This window comes from Ursus americanus, chromosome 6 (genome assembly GCF_024610735.1).
Source record: "Ursus americanus isolate L20-20 chromosome 6, mUrsAme1.1.p, whole genome shotgun sequence".
NCBI lineage: Eukaryota > Metazoa > Chordata > Mammalia > Carnivora > Ursidae > Ursus > Ursus americanus.
The window spans coordinates 70,771,379-70,787,369 of NC_142132.1; the positions used below are offsets into that span (position 1 = coordinate 70,771,379).

Here is a 15,991-nt window from a genome sequence, read left to right on the forward strand (position 1 = left end):
GAGCAAGGAGCTACAATATGGTACTGAGGATCAGCAGAGAGGTCAGAGGACTGGGTTAGGGGATAAGTCCACAAACAAGTAAATAATCAGGAATCTAAAAGTATTTTTTACCAAGAATAAGGGCTGGGAACCTCACTGGAGGCCCAAGTCCATGGCTTGACCAAGCAACAAGAATAGACTTAAGGCCATGCTAGGCAAGAAAAGCCATTCACTCATTCATCTCTTTCATTTGACAAATATTTAGTGAGAAAGTCCCAGGTACCAGACATCAAGGCAAGTGACCAGGTCTGTGTCCTGGTCACTTGGACTTCATTGTCTAATAAAGAAAAAAGAATAGCGAGAGTACTTGGAAGCATGTTTGAGGAACACCCATTCCAGTGTTGGATAATTGGATAATGCAAGGATGTGACATGGAAACTAAGATCCAATGGGTAAGTGTGGGATGGAGGGATAGTAGGATTCATGTAGAGGAAACAGGATCACATAGCCCTGAGGTAAGAGATTACAGGACTATCACCCATAGACCAGGTTAGTCTGTAGAGGCTAGAAAGTTAAGTCATGGTCCCACCAATTCAGGAATCAGGGTATTATGGCTGGTGTTCACGGGCTACCCCAGCCGGGAGTGAAGTCTCAAGGCAGGAAGGTGCTGCAGAGCAGGCACTCGGCGAACACTCTCATTCAGTGGATCAAAAAACCCTGTAAGCCAAATAGGCCAGAACTCTGGATCATTGTTCCCTGGGAGAGTCATAGCTCTGAAAAATCTGTAAGGCTCTAGTGAATTCTTTTATCCTCAGAGATCCAGGTCTATCTGATGGGCCTCCTGCCTCTGCTGGCACTCTATCAAATGGACCTCAGATAGGGATGAAGGCATCATCTCCATGGAGCTGGGAAATCATGTGAATCCTTTAGATACCTTTTCTGTTTATTCAACAGATGGGAAGACTACATCGTCTAACCTGATTTGAGGTTCACACTCCCAAAGGGTGATTCAGCTTGACAGGGACTCTCTACCTCTGACTTTTCATTTCTTTAGGACATTGCATACTTGGCCCATGACAGACACCATAGTAGTCCAAGTGAGCAATGGAGCAAGAGCCACCCATTTTTTGGAAATCAGAGGTCAAGATGCCAGAGTAAAACAGTAGCTCATTCATACTTTCAACAAATATTTATTGAGTATATACTATGTGTCCAGCTCTCTGTACCAGTGACCCAATGGTGAGCAAACCATGTTCTCTGTCTCATGTAACCTACAGTCCACTAAGTCAAAGAGCCTGAAGAATATATTTGCTAGAATATAGGTTAATCAGTTCTAAAAGACCTCAAAATAATAGGATTTAAATAAGATAGAACTTTATTTCTCTCTCACTTATCAGTTTAAGTGTTAGGAGCCCAGAGCTCATGTCAAGACCCAGGTGCCTTCCATCTTGTTGCTCTGCCATCTGCAGTATGTTGCCCTCATCCATTTAGTCCAAGATGGCTCGCCACTAGATCCACGTTCCAACAGTAGGAAGGAGGAGAAAGGTAGAAGAATGATAGGCACACACCTCTCTCCTTAAAGGCTCAGGAAGTGCACACACCACTTGGAGAACTTGAAGGCAGCTCTATGGTGCTTGGATGGCACTGAGTGGTTTAATGAAGTCAAATGTTAAGTACACTGTGGTTCAGGGCTTGGGATTTTTTCTGTTAACAGTTTTTGGCATCTGTCATCAGTCAAATACTGAGGGAGTGGACGGGGCACAGCAGCTTTGGGCTGCACGGGGCCGGGCTCAATCTCAGTTCTCATTTTATGTGACCCGCCGGCAACATTTGATCCCGCTGATTTCTCCGCCCTCCTCCTCCTCCACCTCCTCATCCTCCTTCCCCTCCACCCCCTTCCCTTCCTTCATCCGGGTTTGCACACCTGCCTGGCTTTCCTCCTGCCTTCCTGCTTGCTCTTTCTCACCTCCTTTCCTGGTTCCTCCTCTTCCCCCCAAGAGATCCAAGATCTTTTCTTTTCTCTATCCACGTTCCCTGTCTCCATCAGTGAGCACATCCAGCATCAGGATTTCAGTGCCTCACCTACACGATGCTACCGGCGTCTTATCTCCAGCCCCCATCTCTCCCCTCAGCTCCAGGCTCAGAGATCCAACCATGTGCTTGGCATCTCCACTTGAATGTCTGACTGGCATCTCCAACGTAACATGTCCCAAACAGAGCTCTTGCATTTCTCTCCCAAATATTCTCTCCCCTAGTTCCCATTTCAAGGAATGGAAATCTCATTTTCCCAGTTGCTCAGGACAGCTCCTTCTCTAACATCCCACATCCAACTTATCAGCAAATCCCATTGGCTCTAGTCTCACCCAGAACCTGACCCCGCTGCAGCCCTGATCCGAGCCACTGTCTCCCTTGTCGGGATAATTGCCCCAGCCATCTGATCAGTCTCCCTGCTCTATCCAGGTCCCCTCGGTCTGTCCTCAGCCCAGCAGCCAGAAGGATGCCGTTGAAGCCCCAGCTGGATCGTGTGGCTGCTCTGCTCAACGCCCCGCACGGCTCCCGTCTCCACGGGAGTACGGCAAGATCCTCGGGACAGTTGACCGGGGCCCTTTGTAATCTGTCTGCCCCTTTGCACACCCTCACCCTGACTTCACCTCGTCTGACCTTGCTGTTTCTAGAACACACTGGCATGCTCATGCTTCTGGCCTATAGAATTCCCTGCTCCATCTGCCTGGGACCGTCCTCCCAGAGCTCTCTGCTGCTTCTCCCACTCCCTTCAGCTTTGTAGTCACATGTTACCTTCCGGATGAGGGCTTCCTTGTCCCCCCCCCCCCCCACAAATTGCAGCAGCCCCTTGCAGCCCCCACCAGCTCTCCCCCTCGCCCTTCTCTATTTTATTTTTCCCCTTATACTTACCCACCTCCAACATACCATATATTTTGTTAATTATCTTGATTCCTATTTTGTTTCCCTCCACTAGGACTGAAGGTCCAGGAGAGCAGGAATTTCTGTCTGGTCTTCACTGCTGTTCTGAGTGGTGCTTGGGGCTTGCCATATAGTAGGCACGTGATAAATATTGGCTGAATAAGTGAATTGAATGAATGGCTATGCCACTTTTTAGCCTTAAGCAGGATACCCGATCTCGCTGAGTGTTCATTTCCACATCTGTGAAATGAAGATGATAATACCCTCTTGTGTCCCTATAAGGATTAGAGATAGCATGTGCAAAAAGCCAGCGCAGCGTCTGGCATTCGGTAATGCACCCCTATTGCTGTTACTATTTTAGAGGAAAACAGAGCTGCTTGAAACACACAACCCTATGTAATCCAATACACGAACCTTTTCTAGTAGATCTCAAAGCCTCCTTGACTTGGTTGATCCCCAGCTTGGTTACCATTACCACTGTACCGTCCCTGCCAGGGGAGAGGGCTCCCAGCGAGTATGGAGCCCCCACCGCCACTCTGTTCAACAACTTCACTGTAGCGCGTCCATCAAACCATCAGTAATGTTATTGAAACTTACGGTATCTCAGAAGCTGAAAAGCCAAAGAAAAATAAGATTTTGCCCTCTCTTCATGGAGCTCATTGTCCTTTGCAGGGGATGAGCAGACAGACAACTGATGTCAGAAAGTACGGTAAGCTCTAGGAAGCGCTGGGGCCAGTCTGTGGCCTGCCCAACACCTCCCACCCCATCCCCATCTCACACCCTCACCCGCACAGAAGACGCTCGAGGTTCCCGACAATCATAAATGAAACAAAACAAGAAACAAACACGAATCGGCACACCCAATGGCAGGTATGTTAATCCTGAAGCCGCAGCGGCAAAAATAACCCAAACTCTTGAGGATTCTTCTTGGTGCCAAGAGGTGAGTGTTTCCACCTCAGGGCTTCACCACAGTGGCCACAGCCTTGCCCCGAGGTCAGCTAGTCTAGAACAGAAGATGGTCCCGAGGAAAGAGGTTGTAGGTGCTTCTCTGGGCCAACCCAAAACCTGAGGGAGCTTAAATAAAGGCCAGGGAGGGTCCTGGCTGGCCCGGCTCCTTAGCTGAATGGGGAGTGCCCCACGCATTCCGGCTCTTTCTGGCCACAGCATCCTTCCCCTCTGCCCCTTCATGGAACTTCCTGCCCAGCTCCATAGGGAGGTTGTTTAGGATGATGGAGAAGTACAGCCTGGAGGTGGTACCCAGCCCCACATTCCTTGGCTCTGCTCCAAAGCAGGCCTCTACCCCTTCACTTCTCAGCTACCATTTTGCCTGGGGGGCCAATGGGTGCCCAGGGTGGGGGGCGGGGGAATGACTCACCCGAAGGGTGTGGGAGGGCCTTCGGTAGGAGGGCATTTGGCTCCCCTGTAAATGCTTGAGCAAGGAGTGCTGTCATGAGGCCATAGCCGAGGGCTAACCCTTCTGTGTTCGGGAGAGTCTTTGTTTGACTAGGGTGTTTTTTGCCGAGGTGCCAGCAGTTCCTACAAGATTCCACTTGATAAGGCAGGGCTGGGAGCGGGGGCGGGAAGGGGAACACAGGGATTCCAGTTGGCAGGTGGCAAGTGGCAGCCTGCGGAGTCCTTTGGCGCCCCAGGCCCTCCTGCCATGCGCAAGTGGCTTTCCTCCCAGAGCAGGCTTCAGTGAGCAGAGCTGGAGAACGTGTGTCTGGCCCCAGACAAACCCTCCCCCTCAGGAGTGGAAGGGGCAGAGCTCGGTGTGGTCAGCAGGGCCCAGCTGAACCTCAGAAGCTTCCCTGGGTGCCCCCTAATACGACCAGCCATCCTGAGATGCACCGCTTCCGGAACCCCAGGGCTTGGAACTGCACATGGGGCCAGGTCTGCACTCCCAGGGCTTAGCTCCCTTCTGCGCCAGGAAACTCACCTCCAGAAAATGCGAGGTGTGCACATGTTGGAAAGCGGGCTCCAGCTTTCCTGCAGGTTCACCATCCACATGGTGCTGAGTCTGGGTTTGGTGCTAAGTAGACAGCACTCAGATCTTAGCAGCTGTTGGAGGTCAGTTGAGTTCGGGCACTTCTCTGAGACTCATCTAGGAAGACGGAGTGCTGACAGTGATGTGACAGCGTTGTTGCGGGAATGGAGCAGAGGGGCTGTGTCCCACTGCTGACCTGGTGCCTGGTGTGAGGACACAGGGAAGAGGCGTGAGGCTGGGCCCCCAAACGTTCAGAGCCCCGAAGTGTGGAGAACCTTTGCGCTTGCTGCTTCTGCCCAGACCGGGCCTTCCCAGCTTCTTCACTTATCAAACTCCAGCATCTTCAAGGTCTCCTTCGCGTCCCCCCGGAATCCCACAGGCAGCGTTTGCGGTCCTCACTTATACTTTTGGCACAACACCCTGGGTCCTGTGTTCTGCGTGTCTGCTTCTACTTCTCTCACATGTCCCCACCGCTCGGGTGTCGTTCAATGTCGTCTCCCCAGGTCCTGCCCTCTCTTCCTTGGCACAGAGGCGCCCATAAACATGATCTACCCTTCCTTGGCACAGAGGCGCCCATAAACATGATCTACCCCGGGCTCCAGTTCCGCCTCAGAAAACACCAGCAGCCCCAGGAACAAGGATGAGGCAGGCCCACGCCTCCTGGAAGACCGCAGAAATAGGGCGGCGGGGCTGGCCCCTCCCAGCCTCGCTTCATTCTCGCGCGGCGCCAGGGAGATCATCGCTCATCAGCTGGGCAGCCCATGGTGTGCGGGGAGGGCGGCAGATTGATCGGGGGCACTCACTCCGTTAACGCAGATCAAGCTCAGGGCCAGGCTGAAGCCACAGCACGTTTTCCGTGACCAAAGGACAACCTCAGACCATGCCAAAAAATGGTGGGCATCATGAGAGCTCAAATCAGGGCATCTCCTTGTGCGAGAACGTGTCTGTCTTTGAAACGAGAACCAAGAGAAGCTATGCCCCGTCCTCATTTCAGCTGTGTGTCCCTGCAGCGGCTCTGCCTGACCCCAGAGTCTAAGCTAGGTCCCCTTGCTGTCCTCTGTCATCATACCCTGGAGTTCGGATGGCACAGCACTCACCATAGAATCCAGTTATGCTCTCATGTGTAAAAGTATTTGTTTAATATCCAGTTCTCCTCCGTTCTCATAGTTACGAGGGCGGCACGTATCCAAAGAGGCTAGCTCTCAATTTATTCATCCAACAAACAGTTAAGTGTCTTCTACATGCAACACACTGTTCTAGAAGTTACTCAGCAGAAACGATAGACGGATGGATCATTTGTTAAATTAATACAAGACCGGAAACTGGGCTGTGCGACTGTATCAGCTTCCTGTTGCTGCTGTGACACATTTCTACAAACTTAAAACAAGATAAATCCATTTATCTGAAGTGAAAAATCAGTCTCACCGGGGTAGGATCAAGGCGTCAGCAAGGGCCGGTTCCTTCTGGAGGCTCTGAGGGGAGAGTCCACTTCCTTGCATTTTCAGGTTCTGAAGGCTGCTCACGTTCCTGGCCGCTTGTCCCTCCCTCCACCTTCTAAGCCCGCAGTGTAGCATCTCCAAACCCCTCCAACTCTAACCTCTGCACCTGCGGTCACGTCTCCTTCTCAGATTCTGAGCCCCCCTGCCTCCCTCTTATATGGACCCTCGTGACAACATTGGACCCGCTCGGATAATCCAGAGGATAATCATCTCCTCATTTCAAAATCCTTAACTTAATCCCATCTGCCAAGTCCCTTTTACCATGTAAAGTGACACAGGTTCCAGGGATCAGGACATAGACACCTCCTGGGGGGCCATTATTCAGCTTGCCACAGGGACCTGGGTAACATGTATTTGGAAATCTTTGAAGGAAGGAGGCTCCCTAACTTCCAGCAGGCTCTCACTCCAAACCTCAAAATGTTTTTGTAAATTGCACATCCCGCACCTGGAAGTCACGTCTTACTCAGTTGGAGGTGATGTTTTCTCATCGGCTCTGCATGTTTGTGAAACGCGCATGTGATGTGACTACCTGCATAGGAGCGAGGGGACCCCTCCTGTGTGGGTTGAATTGTGTCCCCCAGAAAGAGATGTGGACGTCCTTACCCCACTCCCTGTGAATGGGCCCTTATTTGGCAATGAGGTCTTTGCAGCTGTAAGCAAGTTAAGATGAGATCCTGCTGGAGTAGGGTGGGCCCTAAACCCAGTGGCTGGAGTCCTTATGAAGACATTTGGACACTCTCTTATGAAGACATTGGACACACTCCCTCTAAGACACAGACAGGGACAGAGGGACAAATGCCATGTGCCAATGAAGGCGGAGATTGGACCAATGGAGCTACCAGCCCAGGAATGCCGAGGATTTCTAGCCACCTCCTGAAAGACGCAAGGAAGGGCTCTCCCCTAGAGTTTAGGCAAGGAGCGTGGCTCTGTAACACCTTGATTTCAGATTGCTAGACTCCAGAACTGTCAGCGAATATGTCTGCATTGCTTTAAGCCACGTGCTGTGTGGTCATTTGTTCTGGCAGCCTCAGAAACTGAATGTACCCCTTCCCCAGCCCCTACCCCCAGGGCCCCATAAGCACTCACTGAAAACCCTGCTAGAGCAATGGCAAAGCACTTCTACCTCCCAGGCTGTGGCCCATTCCATCACTGCCCCTACACTGGCCAACAGGGAAAGGCTCTGCCCTTGGGAATGAACCACTGACTGCCCCTCAGTGGACTCAAAGTCACCGTGAGTTCATTTTTTTTTCTTGTTTCTTGGAAAGCACCTCTCAGGACCATTTCAAGAAAAACAAATTGTGAGTTTTGCTTCGGATCTGTTTAACGTGATTCATCAGTGCTAGTTCCAATAACAAACCAGAGGCCGGACAGGACTGGAGCATCTGGGAGTGTGCGTGGCTTGAACATGGCTCCTGCACCCTCATTGCCCCCCACGTCCCCTCGTTCACTGGCCCCCTTCCCAGGCCTCTGCCCAAATGGATACAGAACTGCATAGTCAGCAAATAAGACTTTCAAGCAGTATTGTTCTAAGGTTTACCGCGTTGGCAAATTTAACAGGAACATTTTGAACTCATACGGTTCCTTTCTCCCAGAAGTCCCACACTGTTTGGTTCTCACCAGTTCTGTGTGCAAAGCCTCTTGCTAGCCCTCCAGGGGCTCCAGCAGGTGAGTGGGAACTCTCCCTCTAAGAACAGTGCACTCAAGCTGAGACCTAAGGGAAATGAAGGAGCCGTGGGATGACTCAGGAAATAGTCCTGGAGGCAGGAAGAGTGGATGCAAAGGTCATGAGGCCGGTGTTCAAGAAACTGGAAGAAGACCAGTGTGGCAAGAGTGATGTGAGCATACAGGAGCATAGAGCAAGAGGGGCTGGAGAGGGGGCAGGCTCCAGGTCATGCAGAGTTTTGCTCGATTCTAAGTACAATGGGAAGCTATGGAAGGGTTTTGATGAAGCCCAGGGAGGGATGACATAATAAATTCTCCTTCTCCTTTTTCCCCTCTGCCTTCTCGTCTTCCTCTTTTCCCCCTTCCCCTTCCTTTCTCCCTCTTCATCCTGCTCTTCCTCTTTTTCTCCTCCTCCTGTTCTTCCTCCTTCTCCTCCTCCTCTTCCTCTTCTTCCCTTCCACTTCTTCTTATCTCCTCCTCCTCTTTCTTCTTCTCCTTTTTTTCTCCTTCTCTTCCTCTTCTCCTTTTCTCTTCCTCCTCTTCTTCCTTCTTCTCCTCCTCCTCCTCCATGCCCCCATCACTTTTGCTGCTGTGTTGACAGTAACTCGAGGTGGGCAAGAATGCAGGGAAGGGGACAGCTTAGGAGAGAGGGGACAGGGCCCTGCACTTGGATAGCGGCCGCAGTAAGGAGCAGGGGGCACCATCAGGTGTGGACTGGAGATGGATCGATAGCATTTGCTGATGTACTAGGTAGGGTGAGCGGGGGGAAGGCGAGGCAGTGACAGACGGGGCCTGCCCTTCACCAGGTTTCTGCCCCGACACAGAGTGACACGTTCAGTTCAGTGGCTCGTAGGTGACCCTGGGGAAGCTGTCCCGAGATGGCCGCCAGAGTCTCACCCAGGCCTCACCGTCTCTCATCAAGCTGGGTAGCCCTGCTGTCCCCTGGAGCTCGTCTCAGTCCAGTGCAAGATGCCTCAGTGATGCCTCTCGTACGATAGGCAGTAGTTTTTCCAGATTTGATGGTCTCCTTTGCACACCTCCCATTTTTTAATTGCACTAAGTATCTTGCCTGAAAGTAGCTCCCTGCCCTAAGCAGGGTCTTACTTCCAAATCAGCGGTGAGCTGGTAAACCAGCTAATTGGTGAGGGAAGATGAAACCCCGATTTGTCGCATTTGCCAATTTCCGTGGTGCCAGTCCTCTCCCCAGAGCCGCGTTCACGCTGTCAACAGTCAAGTGACTCACAAGATTCCCGAATCGTTGACGGTTGGCTCTGGCCAGCCTGCCACAGCTGGCCCCGGTACGGTACTGCCTGAGTCCTGGTCCAGAACACTCCACCAGGTCACCTCCTCTGCTCCTCAGCATGAGTGGTCACCCAGGTCAGAAGCAGAGTCTCGAGGAAACGCGGTGACACGCAGAGGCCATGCAGACCAGGGGCCAGCCTCGGTGACTCCTCTCGTGCTCAAGCGTGTCTGCATCAGTTCCCTACGAAACCACACCTATTATCCGCTGGCAGTGAAGAGAATGGCCTGGTAGAACATTCCCCCTGGGGAAGTTTGGGAGAGCATACAGAGAGTCAGAAAACCCGGGTGCCAGCTCTGCCTCTCGGGCCAATGGGCAAAATGGCTCCAGACAAGCCCCTTAACCTGGGTGTGTCTCAGCCTCCATGTCCACGGAATGAGAGGTGGCTGATGTCTGGATTGCACATCACCGGGCTTCTTGGACAATCTGCTTCCGACCCTGGCACCTGAGGCCTGAGAGGCCGGCGGAGATGGCCGAGCACAGCCTTCTGGGTCGGCAGCCGTGAGTGTCGAGCTAGAGCTCGGGCTGTCCCTTCCCCCTCAACACCGGACTCCGGGACCCAGGGAAGTCAGGGGATGGGAAGGGAGGGAAGAGAGACAACTCGGGGAAGGGTAGTGATGTTGGGTGACCAAGGTGGCCCCCAAGGCTGAGCCAGCCCAGTAGTCTCCCGTGCCGCGGGGCAGACTGTGTGAGCATCTTTCGGATTTCTCTGGACAGTGAAACTGTTCAATGAGTCTCAGAGGTGATGAAGAGCTTCCCGGAATGTCCTCTGATGTCCCTCCTATGAGACAGACTGACACAGCTCTGTGATCTCGCCCAGGGGCTGATGGCAGCAACCCCACAAGCCTCGGAGGGCACGGAGGGACCTGCGCTGACCTCACTCACCCTCAGGTCGCTGGACACCCCCCCCAGGCAACTCTCCATCCCCCATTCCTTCCTCCTCCACCCCAAGTGCACCCTGAGCCTTCATAAGCCACATAACCCAGTATCCCCTTCTTCTGCAACCTGCGTTCTCTCCCGCCAAAACTACAGAAGGGAAAGTTGGTAAACAAGGTCAGAGGAGGGGACTGGAGGTGTTTAAACACCTAGGGGGCAAGGACTGAGCCTTTTCCTTCCTTCTTTGCTCTCAAGCTCTTCTGTGCATCCTGGGGACACTGGCTGTTGCCACACAAAATATTGAGGCCACCTTGTTTATGCTCTTGGCGCCTTATTTGGGTGAATGTGCCTTTTCAAAAATCAAGATGTTCTGGGGCTTTTTAAATTTAAAAAAATATGAAAATAGCCCCAAACAGAAAGGAGTAGTGAAGGTAACCATATAAAAACAATCTAAGCCGAAAAAAAAAAAAATAACACAGTCCCACCGCGTCCCAAAGAGAACCTTGGTTTCCAGGGGTGGTTAAAGTGTCGAGCTCCCAGCAGGGGTGGGATGGGACGCTTGCTCTCTGTCCAAATAAGCAAACATCCTCCCTGAACCCAGTATCCCTGTCCACATGCCATGGTTCCAATTTGTTTCCTGTTTTCAGCCCTCCCAGAAATACATCTTACAGCCATTTTTACTTTCAGCTCCTCACCTTGAAAACACAGATTTGCAAGTGTGAGTAGCTTAGCAGGGAGACAAATCCAGCAGGCATTCAAGACATTCAGGCGCGAAGAAATGCATCTCATCTGAAAATTTCCATCGCCAGCACTTTTTTTTTTTTAATTTCCAAGATAAATGGGTTTTTACTTATAAGACTAAGGGCGCCAGTATTTTTCAAATACTTTGCTGCTTCCAAGGAGCCAAGAAAATTGGTCATGCACCTGGACAACTGATCCAACCTCAAAAATCTTCTGACCTTAATGAAAAGGGCCTAATTTTTCCTCCCCTTTAATGAATGTTGCTTCTGTCCTTCCCGGCAGCGTTCGGCGTGTGGGGCGGGCAGGCACAGTGCCCAGGTCGTGCAAACGGGCAGGAACACCTGATTCTCCAGGATTCTTCCCACTGCCTCCAATCCAGGGGTCCCTGCTCCGGGAGGCTTGGGAAGGGGAGCAGATGATTTGGCAGCCATCTCCAGGGGGCCAAAGAACAAGTACATTCTGATGTGGATTTGAATGTTTACATATGTATGTGCGTGTATGTGTGTGTTAAAAGACCAAATTCTTAGAGACTGCTTGAAGGTATCATAAAAGCTAATTCAGGTGGAAAACTCCCTGGAAAAAAATTCCCCTGCCCTACAGATGCCTCCATCCTGTCTTCCAGAACCTGGGAGAGAGAAGCAAAGATTTGGATTGTGGCCTACAGGCAGAATTTGCAATTTCCCAAAGAATAAATCGCAGCCCCCCGGGCTAGAACAGGCAGGTGCTGTGAAATCTGGCTGACAGGTCAACTTCAAGGTGATCTGCCTGCCGCGTCTTCTCTCTGTTCAGCTAATCTCCCAGCACACCTTTGGTGCCTGGTAAACGTAAATCATTATGACTAAGTGTATGAAACAGGAGGGTCTTCGCACACCTGTAATTACTACCTGACAAGTCTCTGCAGGACCTGGGAGTTTCCCAGAGGGCCAGCGGGGCCGTTTCCAGAGACGGTAAGTCAAGGTGGGTCCTCCGGGCAACATCTGGCTCTGGGAACCAGAATTCAAACCTACAGAACTGGATGTCTGTTTTGCTACATGGCTGGAAGACTCAGGGTCCAAGTTCCCAGGCTCCAAAGCGATGATAAACCTGGCTGAGATGCTCACCTGTATCTGTAAATGTCTCAAAATAAATAAGGCATCGTTCCCTTAGAGCAGCACTGACCCATAGAAATACAGTGTTAGCCACATTAGTCATTCCCAATTTTCTAGTATCTATGTTTAAAAAAAGGAACAGGGGCACCTGGGGGGCTCAGTCGGTGAAGTGTCTGCCTTCAGCTCAGATCACGATCTCAGGGTTCTGGGACCGAGCCCCACATCGGGCTCCCTGTTCAGCAGAGAGCCTGCTTCTTCCTCTCCCTCTGCCTCCTCGCCCCCTGCTCATTCTCATGCTCCGTCTCTCACTTTCTCTGTAAAATAAATAAATAAAATCTTTTTATTTTTAAAAAGCAATGAGTAAGACTAATTTTAAATGATATAACTCAGTTGACAAAATATAAAATATAAAAATATTTACTATAAATATAAAAATCATTAGTGAGATATTTTACATTGTTTTTTTTTCATTGTTTTTTTTTCATACCCAAGAGCATGTTGGATTTATGTCACATCTGAATTCGGACTAGCAAGTTCGAACAGCCACAGGGACACATGTACTGTGCCAGACAATAGCCGCAGATGCTGACATTTCTACTTCACACCATTTGGACTTCCCATGAACGTTTCATACTAGAACAAAAGAAATTGTGATACATGACATTTTATTTGAATAAAATCCTAGTGCTCTTAATAAAATAAGAACTTCTAAGAGTTTCTTTTGCCTTGTACGAAGCAGGTCTGAAGCCCAGACTCGTGGGCACTTTCTTTCGAGTGCTGATATCTGCAATCAAACCGTCATGACCGAGGCTCCTCGTTCTATGCCTCTTGAAACACAGAAGTAAACCAAACCGGATTCCAACTGCTCTACGCCTTAGGGCTGTTCACCCACGTTTGGTGCCGACTGCCCTCAGGAAGGACACAGCCTCCTGACCCCCAAGCAGTGGGAGAAGGCCTCGGGTGGCACGTGCAGGGGCAGTGATGGCCAGAGGAGGCTCCATCCCGGAGTCCGCCAGGTTACGAGACTCTGGGCCTGGATCCCGCAACTTGACTTAGAAGTTTTGCAAAGAGGGAGGCAGGAAGGAGGAAGGAGGAGAAAGGGAAGGTAGCAGGAGAGCCCCACCTGGAAGGACCCTGCAGTCAGGGAAATGCAGGCCTAGGATGCGTGGACAGAACCGGTGGTTGCAGGGACAGTCTAGAGTGGCGCTGTCCCACTGCTGCACAGTGCAAGCCACGCATGTGACAGTTTTTAGCAGCTCTGTTAAAAAGTAAAAAGAAACCGGTAGAATGTATTTTCATAACATATTTAACCCACTTTATCCAAATTATCATCATTTCAACACATGTCATATTCTACATTCTTTTTTAAGGTAAGCCTCGAATTCTCTGGCGTCATGGACACGGACAGCACAGCCCCAGTCTGGCTTAGCCCGGTTTCCAGTGCCCCAGAGCCACTGGCGGCTGGTGGTTACCATATATGGCTGCACAAATCGAGATGTGTGTGTGTGTGTGTGTGTGTGTGTGCGTGTGTGCGTGTGTGTGTGGAATAATAGCTTCTGCTCAGAATTTTGAGTCCAAAAGGGAAGTCAGACCAGCCTCAAGAGAGGGGGCTAGGGATGCAAAGGGAGGTGAAGTCATCCAACATTTTCCAGGAGCCAGTGAACCTGGCTGGGCGCTATCATCGGTGCCTGGCAAGAGGCAGCAAGCTCCTCTCACACGCTCCCGGGAGTGTCTGTGTAAATAGCGTAAAGGCGAAACCGAGCACCGGAGAACGTTTGCTAAATTTTGCCAAGTGCCTGGACACCCGATCACAAGGGTGACCCAGAAAACAGCCAGTGCACCTGTGGGGGAGGCTTGGCTCTGAGCCGGGCCGCGGAGGTCACCCGAGGTCACTGCCAGGGCCGCAGAGCGCGGGGAGGCTGCCTAATGTGGAAATGTTTGGATCCGGAGCGGTGCAGGCTCGGCGAGCGGCCGCGGGCCCGGGCCCAGGAGCGCAGCGCCTGACCGTAACCAGACGCGCGGGGACGCTGGGAGCCGAGGCGCCCGCGCTTGCCAAGACCCCACTACATCTTTCCTAATAAGTCTGGCGTGCCTGCGTCCTCTCGCTGCAGATCGGCCTCTCCCCTGCGCCTGGGTCTTATTTAAGAAGAGGGGGTGGGGTGCCGCAGAAGAGGGAGAGCCAGCCAACCCAGCAGGAACTTGGACGACCGCCCTCCTTCCCCCTGGCCTCCCCTCTGCAACAGATCCGCTTTGTGAATGAAGGGGGCGTTTTCTCCAAGGTGGCTCCCTCGTCCTTGGGCACGCCGGTCCTGCTCCAGATGTTGAGCTGGGCTCAGCTGCTTCTGCCCTTCTCCTGGGGTGGGGAGGGGGCTCCCCGGAGCCTCCCTGCTCCCTTTCCCCCTCCTGTCCTCCAGCTCCTGCCTCCCCTGCCCTGGAAAGGCGCCACCCACCTAACTTCAGAAGGAGGTCACCCTCCCAGCCGCTGGGTCTGGCGGGTGGATCCCGGGCACTTGGAGCGGCAGCGGGGAGAAGCTTCCTAGCGGCTGTTCCAGCCCCGCACAAGGGAGGGCAGGGGTACAACACGTGTGGGTTTGGGTCAGGAGCACTTTTGAACTATGGCTCCAAGAAAGAACAGCCTGTACAGCCACTCTGAGTCTCCCAGCAACAAAGAATGTGCAATAGATTAGCCCTCGCTTGCAAAACAATTTGGGGGAAAAAAAAAAAGAGGTGCAGCCTGGTCTCACTATAGGGTCCTGGAGCAAGGGTGGCTGGATTGAAAGGCGTCCTCCAGGCCTGGGCCAAAGAGCACCAGTGTCACCCCCACTCAGCGCTTTATGACCTTGGCTGACTAATAATAGCCCTCGTAACACCCTCACTGTCTGGGTTTTGCCAGCTTCTAGACCCGGGTTTGGTTGAAGGTCAGCTGCCAGGGGACAGGGGCTCTCCCGCCATTGGGACAAGGTTACAAAGAATAATTTCCCTGCCCAAGGGCTTGTAGATGATTAACACGTTTCTGTTAACCGGAGAGTTAATCGTTATTCAAGCGCTCTTTGATAATGGGGGCGGTGGGGAGAAAATGAATGTGTTAGCCATTAATCGAGGGAAATGCCATAAACGTTAGGATGGAAAACACGAAGTCTGGGAGAGGAATTCACAGGCAACCCTGGTGGGGAAGGAGGAGGACAAGGAGCAGAGGGAGGCCATAAAGTTCATGCATACTTAGAGCAGGGCTTTTTTTTTTTTTTAATTGTTTTCCTTGTCTCATTGCTCCAAGGAAATGGAGTAGGGCCTAACAAGATATCAAGCACGGGAACAGTACAAATAAAGGCGCTTTTATTGGCTTTTTCGCTCCAGCCTCCCACACCTGAGTCTGTCCCCTGTGTGATTCCTTCTTCAAGCCTCTCCAGGAAGAAGGAGAGGAGCGCGGGGAGCTCTCTCTGGAAGAAAGTGAGGGGACCAGGAGCGCCCACGCGGAAAGGGGCCACCCTGGCCAGCGCCCTGGTCCCTGCCCTGAATCACCCTGCTGGGCCCCAGGGCGGCAGTGCCTGGAGGAGGGGCTGCCCATTCCCTGCCCTGGAGACGAGAGCAGTAGCCTCAGTTTCTTGCGGCCAGGCTGTTATCCCAGGAACCATGCAGCCAGGAGTGTTTCCCCAGCATACTTGCCCAGGACTCGGGAAAACACAGGGGCAAAACTCCTGCTTTGTACAGACAGCTAGCTTCCAGGTGGCTGGTGGCGGTGTGAGTCCGTGCTGGGCCAAGAGGAGCTGGCGAGAGCTGGTGTCCTTCTGTGACCACCATGCAGAGGGAGCGTTCTCTCTGTGCAAAGCTAGCATGAAGCGCTTGCAGGGGAGAAGGGCCAGATCCTGCCCTCAAAGGGCTTATAGCCCATTAAGGAGGGAAGACAATCTACGGAGAGTGCTGGAAAAGCAGCACACACCAC

General features: G+C 52.0%; 1 protein-coding gene across 3 annotated transcripts in view; it reads right to left on the reverse strand.

The window, feature by feature from the left end:
* Positions 1-7,459: 7,459 nt before the first annotated feature.
* The window catches only part of LOC123783036 (uncharacterized), a 244,411-nt gene continuing 235,879 nt past the window's right edge, over positions 7,460-15,991 (reverse strand). For 2 of the 3 annotated variants that reach the window (XR_015724868.1, XR_015724867.1), the window contains 2 exons: positions 12,539-12,684; positions 7,460-12,365 (listed from right to left, as the gene is read on the reverse strand). The gene's annotated coding sequence lies outside the window, so the exon portion shown is untranslated. Of the gene's footprint in view, positions 12,366-12,538; positions 12,685-13,174; positions 13,310-14,501; positions 15,291-15,991 lie in introns of those variants that run through there. The other variant, XR_006777105.2, reaches the window with a different exon arrangement.